Consider the following 12,653-nt stretch of genomic DNA (forward strand, 5'->3'; position numbering starts at 1 on the left):
AAAGAAAATAAGAATAACTTTGAGGAAAACTAGGACACTCTAAAAAGTGTCAAGAGGCAAAATCAGAATATCTATTTCCAACAATAATTTCCATATAGTCCTGAATTTGGTAATCCAACCTTTGGACAACCTGACCTTCAACTTGAATGAAAATCTGAATCATTATCTTCATGGAGCTTGCTAGATAAAAATCTTCATGTAGTCATTAAGGAGCATAATATATTAAGAATATTTTCTGTGGCAAACCTGCACTTTGGAATGATCTTCTTCTTCCACAGGGTATAGATAACCATGTCCTTGTTAGTTTTCTGGAAGCTTTAAAAATTCTGATTTGTCCTTCAAGTGTTGTGTCAGGACAATAAAAGGGCCTGTCTTCTTAGAGGCTGAGTTTGCATTGGACTGAGCCGAGTCATATGATATGTTGTTTGACATGTTGACTATAGATTTTATTTTATTTTTTATGGTATGTTTAACTTGCAACCATTGTTTTTCATTTAATTTTATTTGATCTACACCACCTAGAGTTATGATCATGTGAGCTGGGTGGCAACGCAAATCTTCTAAATAAATATAAATGCTGCTGAAATTCTAATGGATATTAAAAATGGACAGCAGCTCAGGATTAAAAACTAAGGAGTCTATGCAGGATTATCATGATGCCTACCAGAATATTTAAGAGCAGCATACAAGTGACATTTTTTTTATTTAAAAAAAATAAAAATAAAATAAAATAAAGAGATCTGAATGACAAAGAAATGAATGCACTATTTTTCTTCAACACAATTGCATCCAGTTCTCTTACTCAACAGTTCAGATTTTTCATACATTAGTTTTGCAAGCATTTATAGCGTAAATTATGTTGAAGTTTCCTTGGTAATGTGAATGGAAGGATAAAAAAGAATATCAACATGAGAGGTCTGAAATATCAGCACAAACCTTAGTTAAGGTATTTGGTTTCTTTGTGCGAGTATTTTAGGAAACAAATATATGACTGAAATTCAAAGACAATTTTCTTATTGTAAATAAAATAAAAATCCTGAGCAATCTAATTGGTCTGTGCTTCTAAATTAATGCCTTGAACAGTTGCATTTTTTTCTTTCCACCATATCAAGACATTTGTACTCAACAAATGTAAGATTGACTATGTGAATGTAGATGTTTGTTTAAGAATGGTTACACTTTTCAATCAATGTGTTTGATTGCTGATTGTTGATATAACAGAGCCTGGAGATGCACATTGTTATGGTACAGAGAGGGATTGGGAACAGCACAGTTCTAACACTAAATGTTCCACATACAGCCCTTTCAAAATTTTAGAAACATCAACATTCTGCAGTGGTGTTAGAAGTTCTGAATGAAATTGCCTACTAAACAGTTGTAGTAGAAGTTGTAACACTCAAGCATTATTAAAAGTTAATTCAGCTCCAGCATAATTATAATTTCTGTTGTTTTTCTTCCAGCTGGACTCAACTAATAGAACTAGACTCCCTTGTAATATTTTGCTTTTAATAGTTAGCTCCCTTCCATTGAAGTCAACAAAAGCTCTTTAGAAATCATTGAAATTTGCAATAGACCAAGCTGCAGGAAGCCAATTGTTATGCATTTCATCCATGAAGTTTTTTGACTCCAACAGTTCCCCAAATGACAATTACTTAAGAGTAAATGAACAATCAGGAGTCTGATTGCACCTTTTCTAACACATTTTATTAAAAAGGAAAAACGGTTTTTCTAATTTTTTTTATCACCATAGAATAATTCAACTCTTCTTGTACAATATCTAAAACCAGAAGCTTAAAGTAACTAATGCTACCCCAAACTGAAATCTTCTCACATATCTGATACACCACTCCATAATATGTAAATCCTGTCCCATCTTTTCTAACACTGCAGATCCATAAAAGAGTGTTACATTTTCTAAATCATCATTACTTTTTGGAATGTTATTTTGCAAAGCCCCTTTCATGGTGAAGACTAATCTAAAAATGTAAAGATGAATTATTTTAGCAAAAAAAGCTATTGTAGATATGCAAAGAAATACAAAACGGGACAATCAAAATAAAGAAGGTACTGGAGCAATTCCTATATATGAAAGGAATTATACATTTAATGTTTTTTAAGAAGTTAAAAATGAGCATGAAGGTTTGTTTATATAGCAAACATTCTGAAAAATAACCCCAATGGTTGAAAAATCCAAATTTACTCACTCGTCCATAGGGTTGAGGATGCCTGCCATTCATATCTAATTGATGGCCACTGTCAGAAAAATCAGTGCTACATTGCAGAGGGATTGGTTTGATTATTTATGTTATAAATCTTTCAGGATATATTTCTCTAGCAGGTTCAAATAAAGAGAAATAACACCTGATAAAAGAATTAAAACAAGCTTATCTGTTTCAAATGCAAGAAAATAGTTAAAACTTGATTGATCTGATACTGTGTGGAAGTTGTTCCCAATGAAAGCCCTGAAAGAATTACCAATTGGCTAGAAGATTTCCAAGAAACCACCATATCCTGCTCTGCCTTGCCCAAGAAAAGTTGTAGAATTGTATCCTTCAAGCTGCAAAATAGATGGAATCAATGTCTGGATGGAAATCTTGTCTTTATTGAAAGGAGAAGAAGCTGGATCAGCTCAGAAGTTATCTTGCTTGAAATACAAGGTACAACAAAAGTGAATTATGCCTCTTATCTCTGGACACTAACAATGATGGGAACTTGACTGTGATACTTTTATTACAATCGACTTGGAACAACAGAATTCCCCTCCCTTATAAAGATTCTCAAAATGACAAAAAGTTGATGCCACAAAATCTGACTTGACATGACTGGAAACACTGAATTGAGAACCACTGAAGCAATACTCTCTTGGACTAACTGGTATGCCTGATCTTCTACTATTCCCTGCCACTACCACCCACCCAACCCACAGAATGGACGCTGTCCAACTGAAAGTTGGCAATTAGTCCCCAAGTTAAATAACATGATATTAGATTGAAAAACTCAAACAAACCAAGGAAACATCAGAGGCATAATAATCAGATTCATAGAAATCAGTATTAGTTGTACTACAGAATGTCATGAGCAGAACTTATGGCTCAATAGCAATGAAAAAAAAAAAATCTAAGGTCAAATAAATTTCCTGATGTGGTTGTAACTAGTTAATATTAAAATACTTTGCCCTACTGTATCTTGGGCTCTTCCACTGAGTACTGGTCCAACTGAATGAGATGACGAAAAGGTTGGTGCCAAGAGGATCAATGAATCTCTGAAGAAAAAAAGACCAATAAATGTCTAGGGAAGAAAAGCAACAAAATCAGGGAGAGAAAACTTTTAGAAACAGAGTGGGCATTAGGCACAATCTTGATGATCTTATGGCGACCAGAAGGAGAGTGTTAATTTTAAGTACCCCCAGAAAATTAGACAATAGTCTGAAGAAATATCAGTTCCATGCCACCCCCTCTGAGACTCTATGCTTGAACAGAAGTTTGTGAGGATTAGTCAGTTCAAATTGGAGAGACTATCAGCGCTGTGGAGGGAAGCTCAAGGCAGCTGGACCTGGAATTGGAGAGGTAACATCAGCTTTGTCCCTTTTTTTCCATTTATTTCTGTTTGGAATTGAGTGTGGTAGATTCTTTAGAAGACTTTGACCTTTAATGAGTATTTTCCTCAGTGCTGATACAAAGCACTGTATACAAAGCAGAGACATGAGAATCTGGAGAGCAGTGAAAAATAGGATCAATAGGATCTCTTATTTGAAGAGACAAAGAAGCTATCAGTCGATTTGGGGGACATTGTAGGAGGCTTGAAGGAAAATGGGGGAAGGACTACAATATCTTTGTAGTCTGCCACCCTTAAAGATTGCTCCCACAGAGAAAGAATTATGATGATAAGCTGTTTAGTGCTTACAAGTGTCTATAGTGTGACCTAGACAAAATAAACACAATAAAGCTTATTGAAGAGACAGAGTTTGGTCATGTAGCATTGTTGGTTAGGCACCAAGTGGTTGTAAGGCTGAAGGCTAGATTCCTGCAAAGGAAGAACAACATGACCGAACACCTGTAAAGAGTTTTCAAGGAAAGGTGATGAAAGAGTGAGTAAAATAAGAAAACAAAAATAGGAAGGGAAAAAACACAAATAAATTATAAAGAAATATGATCAGCTAAGAGTTAGGGTTAGGCTATACTAATGCTGTGGCAATCAAAAACGAACAGGAGTTTGGTGGGAGCTAATGCATAGGGACGCGGTGGCTTGGTGGCTAAGAGGCTGAGCTTGTCGATCGAAAGGTCAGCAGCTCAGCGGTTCGAATCCCTAGTGCCGAGTAATGGGGTGAGCTCCCATTACTTGTCCCAGCTTCTTCCAACCTAGCAGTTCAAAAGATGTAAAAAATGCAAGTAGAAAAATAGGGACCACCTTTGGTGGGAAGGTAACAAAGTTCCGTGCGCCTTTGACATTTAGTCATGTCGGTCACATAACCACAGAGACATCTTTGGACAGCGCTGGCTCTTCGGGTTTGAAACGGAGATGAGCACCGCCCCCTAGAGTTGGGAACGACTAGCACATATGTGTGAGGGGAACCTTTACCTTTGCCTTTACGCACAGGGACAGAGTTCCCACCAACAGTTCTTTAAGCTTTGGAAAATTACTATCAAGGTTTGCTGAGGCATATAACTTGGGGTACATGAACCACAGAGACCATGATGTAGAGGCTAAAGTACTTAATAATAGAACAGAATATTTGTAGCTCAGAGTTGAACTGTGGGGTTTTTGGTACTCTCTGAGTTTTGTTGTTTTCATCAGTGCACTGATGATATTACCTAGTTTAATAATGAACTGACTGAAGAAAACAATCAAAATCATGAACCCATGGATCTTAAAGTGTTAAATTAAATGCCTACACATTTTAACATAAAATGTTTTCAAAACATTTATTTGCATAAGAATTTTTTTTAATTCAAGTCAATGGGAATAGTAGGAAATATTGTGCATATGTCCACCCAGAACTGGGGGGTGGGGATATATCCTATATTTGTGATGGCAAACCTATGGCACGCATGCCACTTGTGGAGCCATATCTGTGGGCACGTGAGTGTTGCCCTAGCTCAGCACCGCTGCGCATGCACACGGTGTTTCCAGCCTCCGGAGGGCCTCTGGGGGAGTGGGGAAGGCCATTTTCGCCCTCCCCAGGCTCCAAGAAAGTCTCTGGAGCCTGGGGAGGGCGAAAAATGGGCCTACCGGTCCCACCGGGCCATCACGTGCCAAAAGCAGGGGTCGCGCAGGGGGGGAGTCACACGCGCATGTGCAAGGCGCATTGAATTATGGGTTTGGGTGTGAGCGCACACAACCTCCCCCCACTTTTGGCATGCAATGGCAAAAAGGTTAGCCATCACTGTCCTGTATGATATGCCATTCTAGACTTTTTTTCTCATGCTTCCATTTTATGACCCATTTCCTGCCATTCCTACTTTAAAAGCAAATCATTAAAATAGTAGATAGTTAATCTTGAGATTCTCCTGCCATCGATGTCAATATTAAAGACACATTACACTTGTAAATATTGCCTGCTGGCGCAGAATAGTATTTAAGTAGCTTAGCAGACTGATAAATAAGTAGTATGAAGAGAGATGAAATGAAGTGAAATTAAATTAATAGGATTGGATTGAGGAGGATCTCAAATGGGCTGACTGTCAACATGATCAATGTCCTTCTTCACAGATAAATCCCACATGGACAGGTGGACTTGATATGGAATTCAAATACGGCTACAAAAGATATTGCTGTTCATCAAATTGATCTACTGTAAACATCAATGAAGTTAAGATTAGCCATGGGTACTAGTTAAATCATCCACAAAGAATGGGATGCATCATGCAACTTCACACTGGTTAGGAGTGGGAGATGATATCCTACATGGATCCTACTGGCGAGCCTATAATTCCATGTGGTTGGACAATAACTGAATTGAACATTGGACATGAAGGATCTGAAATCTGATCCAGCAAGACTCTTTTTGCATTCTTTGAAATACTGTACATGCATATTGCCAGGGAGGAAAAAAAGAACAGAACGCAAAGGGATATTCTATTCCTATCTTTCCATTCGTAACAACATATTCACTAATTTCACACCACACTTAAAAACAAACCAGGTAACATTGGAAACTAAGTCAAACGTGAATTCCTCAAAGAAATGAAAGTATCTGGTTACCTATACCAGCTCTCCCCAGTATACACTTGATGTTACAGATATCCTGGTTTACAGCTGCCATCATCCCACCCTCTTCTAGGTTGAAGGAGACTGCAATCCAATGTGCCTACTGAGCATCAGTCTGAAGGGACTAAGCTCATCCTCAGCCCAGGGATCAAATAAAAAGTAGGTTTCTGCAACAAGTACATCACATTTAATTGGGAAAGAAATAACCACAGGATTTTACAAAGGGGGCATAAGGCTTACGGGCATTCTTCCCCCACCCCCCACACACCCCCAACAGTGAAATGCAATTTGACACACAAGACATCTCACCATGGCAAGCAGATCTTTGTGAAGCGGAAATAGGATATGTCAACAAAAGCAAGGCTAGAGAAATGGAAACATTTTTTTAAAAAAACCACGAGTGCCCATTATTGGTTAACGTTGCTGTAATGACTGGGGAAATCTAGCAAAATCACATCCCGGCTCTCGAAAGAAAAAAAAACACCTCCCCCCCCCCAAAAAAAGAGGAAATCCAATTTAACCTTTTATTTAACGCCACTGTAAACCTTCCATATTTCAGACCCCCACAAATAACCTCACCGGCGATCCTAACAACGGGTTAACAGAATAAACGCACGCCAAAGAGCCAGGCTAACGCTTCAGCCAATGATGCCAAGCGCCTGACCTCCCTCCGCGAAGCATCTGCCGTCCGAGGCTCAAGAGCCAACCCGCTTTCCCTCCGCCAGACGAATCCCCCTCATTCATTCTGCCCTGTACCTAGGACCGTTTTGGAGGAGGAAGGCTCGCTTCCGCCGTCCCCCTTTGGAGGGGAAATCCTCCGGTTCCGACCTCGGCCGGCGCCCCCCCCCACACCCCAAAAAAAAAAAAAAGAGAGGGCCGTTGCGGGGCTCAGCGCGCAGCTGTCGGTTTCAGGGAGCCCCGCTCCTTTCCGTGCGAGCACCGCTTACCCACATGCTTCGCCTCCCTCCCCACATTCCCAGGCTCCGGGGATGAACTGGAAATGGGGTTGACGGTTCCGCCCTCTTTTTTTTTTTTCCCCCAGTTCAAACACGCAGGGATGCCTGAGGAGCTGCTAAGCTTTTTTCCCCCCCCCTTTTTTTTTTTTAAAAAAAAAATTCAGGCTGAATTGCTTTGGACACAAAGATTCTCCTTTGCAAAGCCACTCATCCCTTAGAGCCAGCCATCCTTTTGGCGGTCAGGCCGACCGTATAAGGCGGGGGGAGGAGGGGAGGGGATACTTTGGGCAACACCTGCCGTCCCCCCATGAATATGCAAGGGGCGGCCTTGAGAGACCCCCCTTTTCTTTCTCTTCCGCCCCCTCCGCCCCCCCCAAACACTGAGACCGCCTTTTTTTTTCTCCCCTCAGCCACCCATCAGCTGCTGGCTGCCCTTCCTTCCACTCTTAGACAAGTTGCTTCCCCCTCCTCCCTCCGAAAGGGAGGGGGAGCCCTCCCCTTAGCACCCCCCACCCCCCCGCGGACGACCCCCTTTCGGCCTCGCTTCATTAAAGCGGAGCGGCCCCTTTCCAACCTGCAATGCGGAGGCAAGACAAAACCCCGCGCCACACGCTTCCCCCTCGCCGCGCTCTCAAAAGCCCCCATTGTGCGCCAGGCATCTGGTCCCGGCTCATTCGCCTCCACTGACCCCGCTCTTTCACGGCGCACCCGGGGCCAGGCACGGGCCTCCCGCAAAGTTCGCTTCTAGGGGCCCCTCCGAAAAGCCTCCCCATCGGCCATCTGGCCTCCCGGGTTGGCCAGGGGCGAAAACAGCCGGCGCGACCCCCACCCACCCACCCACCACCCGCCTAAAGCTGCGCGGCTCGGGAAGGAAAGGCGGCACCGAGTCTTCCCCGGAGGAACCCCCAACACACACACACACACACACACACACACACACACACACACACACACACACACACACACGCACACACACTCCCTGCCCGCCGCGCAGAGCTCGCACTTACCTGGCTCCCTCCAAACGCTGCCCGGTCCGTATTAATCCTCGTTTTGTGCCGCCTTCGCCTCTAAAAAGTCGGGACACTGAATGATCCCCGCCGCTGCGGTTAAAAGAGAGAGAGAGAGGGTGGGGGGTGTTCCCCCCTCCAGAAAAGAGAGCGCCAGAGGAAAGGCTGGCAAGGCTCAGGAGTGGAAGGTGGGGGGGCGGCGGGGGGTGGTCGGGGCTTACCGCATCAGAGAAGTTGCCACATGACACACACAAAAAAAGGGGGAGAGGCAGAGGGGGGAAAGTGATGGTTGGGGCTGCAGCCGGCAGCACCGAAAGGGAAGAAGAGGCAGGAGCCAGGCTTTTTATGTTATTGGTGACATTTCTAACACATGACAACAAACTTCCATCTGGGTGGAAAGCTAGGAGTGTGAACTAAGGCAGCCTTGCAAAGCCAATTCCTCCAGGGGCTGGAGATGTAGGTCAACAGGGCCCCCAAAGCCCTGGGGACTTGTTGCCAAGTGAAATCCCAACAGATGGGTTTGGGAATCCCTTTCCTTCCGTTTCTCCGCAGCTTTCCATCAAGCAAACTCCCAAAGAAGAGCCAAAATGGTACTGCTCTTGTTTGCAAGGCAACAGAACCAAAGGCTGAGTATCTATGGATGCACAATGTGTGTCTGTTCAAATGGAGTGTTCTGTTGTTGTTGTTTTTTGTTGTTGTTATTTTAATGGTCCCTGCCTTTCCATCAGAAGACCCAGATTAATTTTAGTACAGAACCTGGAAATCACACTTTTTGAATCTTTCCTTCATCCAGGTCAGCTTCTCTCTCTAATCTAAATATTGCACCCGAATCTCTCTTCAGAAATGCCACTTGACCTTTTCTCTGCTATTAATTCAATCAGAGAATATCTCATTCCTTTCCCATTGGTGGTAAAAATTAGTTGTTCCTTCCTACTGATCATGCTCATAATGTCTCTAAAAGGAGGCAGGGTACTTGGGTCCCTGTTTTTAAAAAGGTGTGACAACATTTCATATTAAAAATGCATTGATCTTTAGGCTGGCCAACCCTGTAAATACAGCTGGAACGTCTATAGAGATTCTCAGTCATCCAGGTCAAGATTGCCCCAAAAGTGCTTTTTCAAGAGGCAACTAGACTTTGTTTTTCTTTGAAGATGTTTCACTTCTCATCCAAAAAGCTGGATGAGCTAAAGAAGAACTGAAGAACCTTCAACCTTACAGTTGAAACATTTCCTGCCCTCTTTCTCCAAAGCATATCACATTGCCTGTTATAATCTGGGCCCAATGTCTTTCAGTTAGCAGACAGGACCTCACAAATCAGATGCTACTTGCTATGTTGCTTGCTGTGTCTACAGCAAAATCATACCACTTTGACTAAAGCTAATATGTAAGTGTCCTAATTACAACCTAGAAGTGTGGCCAATTATGGAAACTGGAGTCTGGATGTGGATTTTACTGAATAAAACAGGTTAAATCCTTGCTGATCAATTCACTCTTATTAGGCTGTGTCATCAACTATCAGATTCCAACTAAAGTACTTTCAGGTGTTTCTACAATTAGACTCCTGGGATGCCCTTTCTGGCTCAGCCTTCAACCTCACTTGTCTGCCACTAATTGTCTTCTTATCAGTACAGCCAATTCCCTGGGAACTCTAGAAAATTAAGGCACATTTTGCATAAGGCATACAACTTACCCGCACAGTGAAGTTCTTGGTATCAGTCTGCAGATTTCATTTGCTTGTCTGGCTCTCCTGCCTTTTGCCTGGAAGTGAGCCATTTCCCTTGCCCTGCTTGAACTGCTTTCACTATCAGCTTGCCAATCCTGGACAGACTGTCTGCCCAGAAGGCCAGATTTCTGCTGTTTGCAAGAGCCAAACTATACATTCTACACCTCCCATCTGCTGTGGATTATGGATTTCACTGGAGGAATGGATAAGGCAGCTCACGTTTGGGACAGGAATAACATTCCTAGCTTGGACCTTCAAAGTTGTTGTTTTTTTTAAATTCTAATTGGAGCCAATTGACTTCTTTTCTAAAATTATTAATTGTGCAGGAAGAGCAACTGAGGATATTTTCATAGAATGAGCCTCTCATTGTACCATGGGAATATTTGACAGATTCAGAATTAATTAACCAAAAAAGCAGACAACTGACCTAATTCATATGCTACATTCTGAGTAGTTTATTCAGTGATTTCTTAGGTTATTAAGCTAGGGTATAGCAAAAAGTTAAATGATTCTAATGTTGAGGTGCACCACAAATACATACAAACACAAAAATAAACCTGGGGGAGAGGAAGAAACCTTCCTATTGTATTCTGAGTGAATCTAAATTGACTATGGGGTGCTCTCTTGGCTGTTTTCTTACAGACATTTCAGTACCCAACTAGGTAGCATCATCAATACTAGAAGAGGGGGGAGGACTTTCTACTATTCAAGGCAAGTCATTGGAGGAAAAGACTAGCTTTCCTTTTAAGTAAATATGGTATTTATTGTACCACCAATAATTTTGAGAAGAATGTCTGTTGCTTGAAATTCATTCAAGATCTCCTAGGATGCAGGGAGATACATGCATGCTTACAGGTACATGCTCCTCTTGAGTGCTGAAGAATATTTCTGGCACATTTGCATTAGCACGCAAATCCAAAAAGCAAACTCAGTTTACTTGGCCACCCATCTTAAATATATACTGCATTTTTCGGAATATAAGACACACCTTTTTACCCCCAAAAAGAGGGTGAAAATCTGAGTGCGTCTTATAGTTCAAATGTAGCGCAGCCCAGCCTCTGAAATGGAGGTTTCAGAGGCTGAAAAGAAAGCCTCTGAAACCTCCATTTGAGAGGCTGAAAAAAAAGCCTCTGAAACCTCCATTTGAGAGGCTGAAAAAAAGCCTCTGAAACTCCATTTGAGAGGCTGAAAAAAAGCCTCTGAAACCTCCATTTGAGAGGCTGAAAAAAAGCCTCTGAAACCTCCATTTGAGAGGCTGAAAAAAAAGCCTCTGAAACCTCCATTTGAGAGGCTGAAAAAAAGCCTCTGAAACCTCCATTTGAGAGGCTGAAAAAAAGCCTCTGAAACCTCCATTTGAGAGGCTGAAAAAAAGCCTCTGAAACCTCCATTTGAGAGGCTGAAAAAAAAGCCTCTGAAACCTCCGTTTGAGAGGCTGAAAAAAAAGCCTCTGAAACCTCCGTTTGAGAGGCTGAAAAAAAAGCCTCTGAAACCTCCGTTTCAGAGGCTGAAAAAAAAAACCCTCTGAAATGGAGGTTTGAGAGGCTGAAAAAACCTCTGGGAACAGCTGATTGGGGGTATTCCAGGAGGCTGATCCATCCCCAATCAGCTTTTTTCTTATTTTCCTCACCCAAAACTAAGGTACGTCTTATATTCCAGTGCGTTTATAGTCTGAAAAATACGGTAACTCTAGGTGGCTAGCAACCAGTTTACAAAGCCAAAAAAACCAAAACTCATAACGAAGTTATAAATAATCCAGCACAGGGATTAAAGAACAGGGCAAGGTGCCATATAAGCAATTCATCAACAGATAAACATATATTAGGTATGTTATAAATTTTCCTGTGTTTTAATCCTTATAAGCCACGCAGAGCCACCTATATGACTTGGGTGGCTATTTGTTTATTTTTATGCCCTTTACTGCTTTTTTAAAAATAACTCATGGTGGCAAACATATATAACACTCCTTCCTCCTACTCTTTTTCCCCCAACAACAACCATATGAAGTAGGTTGGGCTGAGACAGAGTGATTGGCCCAAGATGGCTTTTATGCCTTAGGGTGGGACAGAGAACTCACAGTCTCCCACTTTATAGGCCAGCACCTTAATAAATCATACGCCTTCTTGGTCCTGCAAGATGACCCTGTTTTAATAAAGGTAATGTGAAGCATGATCAACTTGACAGATCAGGTAGCATAGCAGAAACCCTTCGAGATAGGTAGTCCCACAATTAATCTACTCATGTCATGAAGGGCTTTAAAGGTGATAACCAGCATGTTGAACTGACCCAGAAGCATATTATAATGAAGTACAACATAGTCACATCACAGGGAGAAACTCTAGATGCTCAAATGTGCACACATTGTATTCTAGACCAGTTTAAGCTTCCAAATGTTCTTTAGCCCTATGTAAACTCCATTGCAGTAATCGAATCAGGAAGTGACTAAGACATGAAAGTGAGCAGAGCGTCTCAGTCCAGAAGAGGCACAACTGACACACGAGACAAATTTGGGCAAAGACCTGGCTGCCAGAGGGAGACATTGTGCACCAGCTCTGTTTGGAGGAATGCAACTCCATAAAGTGAAAGATGGAAATCATCCAGGGGACCCAAAAGTCCAAACCATTCAAACGTGGTGTGATTGAGCTGCAACTTCTGATCTCCCCCCCTCCAGCCTTAACAATTTCACATGAATGGCCAGGTGTGGAAATATAAAGGTAGTCCTTGACTTCAACCGTTGGTTTAACAACTTCAACGTTACAATGA

This window comes from Pituophis catenifer, unplaced genomic scaffold (assembly GCF_029215685.1).
Source record: "Pituophis catenifer annectens isolate HBS135680 unplaced genomic scaffold, rPitCat1.0.hap2 SCAF_2, whole genome shotgun sequence".
NCBI classification, from domain to species: domain Eukaryota; kingdom Metazoa; phylum Chordata; class Lepidosauria; order Squamata; family Colubridae; genus Pituophis; species Pituophis catenifer.